This window comes from Bombus fervidus, chromosome 8, assembly GCF_041682495.2.
Source record: "Bombus fervidus isolate BK054 chromosome 8, iyBomFerv1, whole genome shotgun sequence".
Lineage (NCBI taxonomy): Eukaryota > Metazoa > Arthropoda > Insecta > Hymenoptera > Apidae > Bombus > Bombus fervidus.
Window position 1 is genome coordinate 8365461 of NC_091524.1, and position 7612 is coordinate 8373072.

A 7612-nucleotide genomic window follows, 5' to 3' on the forward strand; every position below is an offset into this window, starting at 1 on the left:
TTTGATAAAATGTAAATACATATATGTTTAATCGACCATTTGCGGAGAGACACGATCGCGAGGAAGCACGTCAACGGGAGTCGTAAATTCCCGTTACGATTAGACAATCGACGCCACGAACTGATCGATCCCCTTATCTCTGTTAGGATAATAGGGGTGGTTCAACGAGTATAACACTGAGTTTAACATGTTATAATATTATATATTTCCAACAACTTTATATAGAAGCTAGTTACGCTGGTGCGTATATAAGTTAACTAGGTGACTGATTTAAGGATGGAAACCCAGTCAAGAGATGTTGACTATTCGAAAGGTTGGAGAATCAGTAAAGTTCAGTGACGATGCTGTGGCGGAGGAAAGCTAGGGATTGGGTGTATCTAGCGCCATCGTATTTGTTGATGACAATTTTGGCTGGGGAAATGAGGGCAATAGACATTGCTTCTGATTGGATAATAAGAAGATTGGTGGACTAGGAAGGGTCTTAGCCGTCCCTGAGAGAAAGTTGCTAGAGGAAGATACCGAACGTGAGAAAAACCAACTTGCCCGTATCTTCCCGTAGTAGACAATAAATGTAAGGAACGCTTGAAATAAAAGATACTTGTTTGGTCTGAAGGACCTTAACTATGAAAAAGAATTTTTTTTTATTTGGTAGAATTTTTACAATCAATTCTCATTGAGAATTACAAGTAAATTATTTTGGCGTGGTATTGCAACTTGGATTATAACTATGAAAATGCCAAGATTTATAGTGGGTCCTGAAGGCCATTGAGGGTACGCAGTAAGGGTTGTGGACATCTGGCTGCCATCTTGCGCGCGGCGTGGGATCTGGTTTTGTAGAGAGCCACCGGACGTAACAATATATTGTTATATGAATAATTATATGAATATATATATATTCAAAATATACAAGTTGGATCATTTTTGCGAAGAAACGTAAAAAATTGTAAAAAATAAAAACCTTCGAGAAGATGCTGGCCGTAAAATCACCGCTTCCTTTTATGTTTTAATTTAGGAAATTGTTGATCAATGTTCCTGAACGATTTATATACATTTTAGCATATATATATGGGTTGCGATAGGAATTAAAAAATTCATCGTCTATACGTGTATCGAATTAAACGTGTCAAAATTCAACTGAAACGAGGCTTCGAAAGCAACAAGATTTATTTTACGTGTTTGATTTATTTTCATACGTAGAGCAACCTTCTATCGATTGTCTATTCGTATCCATTCGAGAATTAGCCAAGTTCACGTGTACCAGACAAGTTCTCAAACTCGATCTTCTCGAAAACGAGGCCTCAAACGAACAAACTTTATATTAGATTTTCGACTTACTTTTGCATGTAAAATAATCATCTGCTAGATTCTGTATATTTTGAACGTAATGATACATTATTTTAAGAAATCAAATCTATCAAACGAAATGAATAATCCGCTGAAAACAGGCTCGAACGTCGTTCTTGTCGTTTTTAATTTATAATCGCGAAGAATTATAAGAGAAACGTCTTTCACAGTGAATAGCTGGTAGAAAAGGTTTTCTCCGATTGTCACGCTTGTAGCACGACTCCGATATATACATATATACGTATATTTTCACGATATAAATTCAGAAGAAATCTAGCTTCTGACAATAAAGATCACGTTCACCGGGTCGTTCTTTTTTGTCGAGAAAAATTGCATCCTCCTTCTCCGCGATATTCTTGGCCCGATGCATTCTGATTGCATTAAATATGCAGAGTGTACGTGTACGCTGCCGCCGCTCCTTCTTTCTCGCTTTTCCAACTCCCTGTCTTTCGTTCGATCGCTTTTTCCCCTACCCTTATAGAAGAGACTGCCGTCTCAGGGATTCTCCTTTCATGTCTCCTTCCGGTTCTCCGACGAACTCTATAAATAACGAAGAAAACGGTGAAGTACAAATTGCTCTTTATGGAAATTGACTTCATCGTTGTCGTTTACCTTTTCCCCTTTTGTCTTTCTCATCTTTGACTCGTGTTTTCCACCTCTTCCTCATAAGTCTGTGGAAGAAGAGCATTCGATTGGAAAGAATTCTTGGTAAAACGAGGGGGTGGCTTCTTTTTTCAGCTATCTTTTTATTTAGATTTTTTGCCTTTCGAGAAGTTTGCGTCTTCAAATTGCTTGAAAATTACTCGCTGCATGGAAAAGTGTTTCAAATGTTGCATACTAAGGAGGGCACATATATTTATTTCACTTTGCTACTTTACCGAGATGGGAGGAGTAGCGTTAGCGTTTTAAACGAAGTTTCCAGTTTTTATCAAAAATTTAATGTTACGTAGCAAAGGATCATTGTTTAGAATGTTAAAGAATTAAATAAACCAAGTACAAGATCTGTCTCATCTGTTAAATTTTACAATGAACATTATATTTTTGAATGTTATATGTATTCTCTATATTTTCTTACCGTCAGATTTCCCACAAACGCATAAACATTCGCAGTTTGGTTATTACGTTACGAAGGTATCGGCATCATTGTATGTGGTATATTTATAAATATTACAGAAAGAAACTTTTGACTAGGAGTGAATACAGTTGTTCTTCGATTCATTGCAGTTGTTCTAAGAAACTAGGGTTGAAGAGGGCCAGAAATACGATCGGTTGACAACTACCACTGTTTCCCTGTGATCAAATATTTCATAATACTTTCTTATCTTCTCGCAAGTACTAAAGCCGTACTGAAACTATTTTAACAATATCACTGCTCATTTTTATCAAAACAAAAACACGATTGCGTATACCTACTTATTTATTTTCGTCCGTTATTTTAATCCCAACTAACAAGATAGTATATAACGTATTAAGTACATCGCAAAAGTGCATAGTTTTAGCGTAAACAATAATTCTAATCTTCCTCTTTCACCGAACACCACATTCACTGTTTTCCGATCGCTGCACAAACTCCATTTCAAACGCCATTAGAAAGAATAGCAAGAATAGAACGACTGGAAAAAAACATTCGGGAGAATGAAAGAATTGATAAAAACAGGAGGGTACGGAGAAGCAAAAGGTGGGAAAACAGAAAGTTGATAGACAAAGCATTACGCGTTGGATTAAAAGAGAACTGTGAGGCTCGCGCTTGGGTTCAATTGAAGGCAACTGGCAATGATCGAGAACTCGTGATCGCAAAAGTGATAAATGAATCACGGTGCGGCTCGCGCGTCGTATAATCCTACGATTTCAAAACGTCGGCCGATGCATATAGAGCCGTTCTTCGGTGATGTCGTACGAGCTCGTACGAGCGCGTGAGCCTGCATTCGTTTAGATCTCGGGATATCGCGTTAAAATATTGGAACACGGCCCCGACAATATTCCCCCGCGTTAATCTAGGATTTGCATCATTCGGCGTAACGCTGTACGACACGGTCGTTTGTGTTGTGCGTTATTTATTAAAGGCGAAACTATTCCGCCACGACGATAGCCGCCTGTGTCATTATTTGCCAACGGTGGCGGTCTATAAATATTTTCATAGCTTCATAATGCCTGCCTTCGTAAGCTATTTTCGTTTGCTCGAGCAACTTGCCGATCGTTCTCCGGCATCGGGATACGATACGATACGATACGATACGATACGATACGATACGACGTTGAACGTCTCTTGACAAAGTTGACCACGTGGTTGTTGACGGTTCGTTCGATCGATGGTTCAGAGGGTGGTTAAGGTTTGCTTGCAGCGTGTTTGAGTAATTTGGTCGAGGGTAGTTTGATTAGTTTGGTTTCTTTTAGGTTACTTTGAATGATGAGAGTGGAGACGACTATGGATGGGCTAGTGTTTAATTGTTGAAGTAGTTTTCGTTGATCTTTGGTCTATCGTAATAATTATTGGTAATTTTCGATACTTTATTTTAATTTTTAATTGGTAATTTTCGTAGTCCTGGGTAATATTTGATTGACTTTCTTTTAGTTTAGGATATATCTGTGAGTGTAAATATGGTTTTGTTTTAATTTGGTACACTGGAGGAGTAGAACGTTAAATGGGGCATCAGGTATTTATATTTTACAAGGGAAACAGTTTAATTAAGAGGAAAATAGATCTGATTATCCTACTTGATGTAAAATTATACAGGGCAAATGTATAACTTGCAACTTGTTGATTCGTTAACATTATTAATTGGCAAATTAGTTTGTACACATATTTACTTTATACTGGAATAATAACAGTCATTATATTCGTATTCTGGCTATTTCCAAATTCAAAATTATCTTGTCTAGATCCTGTTCCGAGAAACTATGAAACAACATAAATATCTATATAAATTTCTAGAAATACGCTAACACGTGATGAAATCGTACTAATGGATACCAAGATTTATTAGATCTCGTAGAAGTTTCAGAATTATAACAAACTGACAGTAGCAGTGTACACTATCCTTCCTCCATTCTCAATCACAGTCCATAAATCAAATACTCTTAAGTGCATAAAAAAAGACAGTAGAATGCAAACATAAATCGTCTCGCGTCTAATCTAAGATAATCGCATAATGGTTAGTCATTAAGTTAACACCGATCGTTTTGCCTGTTCTGTTAGTCACCGTAATCGGAATTCAACCATAACGATATTCACGACTGTTAAAAGTCTCTTTACAATTCCCGTGTAAACGCGTCGGTGATAAAAGAAGGAGATTAACGCGTGCAAACATAGGGAGCGAGGATTTCTCGCGTACGTTAATTACGTTTGACGATGTGCACGTGTTCGCCACCCACGTGGCTTCTGATAAGATCAAAACGTACCTCGAGGATCGAGATAATAATATCTGGGATGTATCGTAACATCTGTGACCTAATTTCAAGGTTTCCCATTTTGTTTTAATTTGCCGAGATATACATAAGATAATTGACGAAAGTATCTGAACACCTACAAATTTGTTATGAATATATTATGTGTATTGAGCGAGTCTTCCTAAAATTTCATTAACACAATCTTATCTGACACGATATGTACATTATAGTTACAAGATATTTGAGTATATGTTTTGCAGAGATCACGAAAGTATTTAAACAGTCGATTAGCCATTGCGTTAATAAGCCTAAATATTCACTAGGACTATCATTAACGCTTTTCAGATATTCAAAATGGCTATATGTAGAGTATACTAATTTTTTGTTAAATATAAGTTTGTAGTAAATGTGTATCTTGTAATTTCTTTATGCTTTTTCAGATTGTTTTCAAACTCTACCAATATAATCGTAACAATTGTGCCTCGTTACAATGTCAATGATATTTGAAAATATTTGACAATATAAGACATATGCGACATAGCGTTTGATTCGTGTTGAAATATTTCACGATTGATGTAGATAGATATTTGAATAAAATAATGCTACGAATTTTAATATCCGTTTGTTCGAACGATACGCGTCACGGTCGCCGAATAATACGAGGGACGAACGAAAATCAAGATCTGGCTGGAACGTATTCTTGGCAACCTGTTTAAAATAACGCGTCGAGAGCTGTTCGATTCGCCGTTTTATAGGGATCGTATTGTCTCAGCTGTAGAACACTGTTATCCATCAATTTATCGTAGTTTCCTAGAAATTTGCATTTTAAATCTACCAAATTTTTAAACAGATTCTTCCAGTCTTTAAATTCAAAGTCCGAGAAGAACGTGTTTATATCATTATCGATAGACAAAGAAGAAAAATTCTCCACAACCTAAAAAGTATTTTTCTTCTGATGAAAGCTAATGGGTTAGTTATTCGTGCGTAGATGACCGATTAACGTCACGATGTGCGAGGTCGGAAAACGACGGCGTGAAAAATAAGAATGCTTTCCCGAAGAAGAAGAGAGATAGAGGATTGGTCGTTACTATAAAACTATACGCTTATAGTGGTTAATATAGCAAGTATAGACAGCAAAGTATAACCGGGCCCCGTGCCGGCTCATGGATCACGGCTGGGTGGAGTGTAATAATAGACACAAACTCATTTTGGCCGGTCGGCCAACTACATTTGGCTCGACCGTCGTCCACTGTTCGTTCGTTCGCTGGTTGTGCCGGGCCGGCGAAATTTTTGTTGACTTTACGAAAGAACAAATAAACACAGGCCCTCTTCTCCTGTTCTCGTACGCGTTTCGCGCTTCTTTAACTCTTTCCTCTCGTGATTCTGCCTGTTCGACTTCAGTCTCGTGTTGTTAAGGATCTTTCTACTCATTCGAATACAAACTGGTACGATTTTTCCACCATTTCTAGTTTACTATCGTTCTATAGTGAATAATCGTATCATCAGTGTAAATATTATAAATATACATAAATATATATGTATGTTGAATACATAACTATAAGCATTTTCCATAGTCGGTATGGTTGTATCCTATGAAACTGTAGGAATTTTTATTTTTATAGTATTTTGAAAAATACTGGTCGTGAGGTGTGGTTAATCGATATAATATAGTAGTTGGAAAAAATTTCTTTATTATGTATCTTTCATAGCAGTTTCAAATGTCCTTCGCGTTTATTTATTCTACAATGACAAAAGCAGTGAAACTTTCTGCCATTGGATTTATTACAGCAACACACTTTTCCGTTGTCTTTTTTATCGTCAGTTATTTTTATCATCGAGTTAGTTTCATCAATAAAACGACTCGTTATTTTTCTTATAACGAGTTTTCTCAGTAGAATAATTTTAGAACGAATCCACCCCTAGATTAATCGAGACAGTAATTATCTTTGGAGATGCTGGAGTCGTGACGATCGCGAAGCAGGCGATAGTTGTTGTAATTGTTCCTGAACCAGGCACTCGTTATCCCATTGAAACTCGTCGTATTGTTCGATGTAATTCACAGCAGTGAAACTTTCATGCGTAACGCCGGTTTACGTAGCAACGACGCCGTGAAGATTATCGAATCTTTAACTAAATGGTCTTCCTGGAAGTTCTAGAAATTCGTACGAAACAGCAACCGTTACGATGCGCCGTAACTTGCTCGAAAGTAACGACTATTCATTCCCCGTTTTATTGTTTGCCAAGGGAAATTAGAATTTCCAATAATACGCAGGGGCGAATAATTAATAAATTTTATCTTCGAGATCGTGGTAGTTTCTGAGAGAGGAGATTCGTAAAGTCTCTCGACACGTTCGAGACTTTCGGAACTTTCCAGGAGACGTTCAAGTTCGTTAAGCCTATTAAGTCTTTCGGGATTTCTGCCGACCCTCCAGAGACTTACCTCCGATTTGTCGTAATATTCCAAATATTCCCTTGCACGAACGTAGAATCAGATCGTGACAAATCAATTAACCAATCGAGTATTAATTTTTAAGCGTAATAGCGATTTAGAAATTTGAAATTGTTCGAAAAATGTTACAGTATCGATAGAATAATAATCGAGTACATGTATAATCTTAATTTTCAGTTTTTAACTTTGCAATTGGAAATTTTTAGTGAAATCATGAGTAGCCAGAGAAGTTCTGTACGAATACCATATATAATTAGATTGTCGAAAATCAATTAACCATACGAATACCAATTTTTTAATACAACGATAGCTGAAAAAAACACGCATTAGTGGCGAAATTATACTCGGAACATCGCTTTCTACGAATAAATATTCAGACGTAAAAATTCTAAAATACCTGACGACAGGCGATAAAAACAGTACAAAAATGTG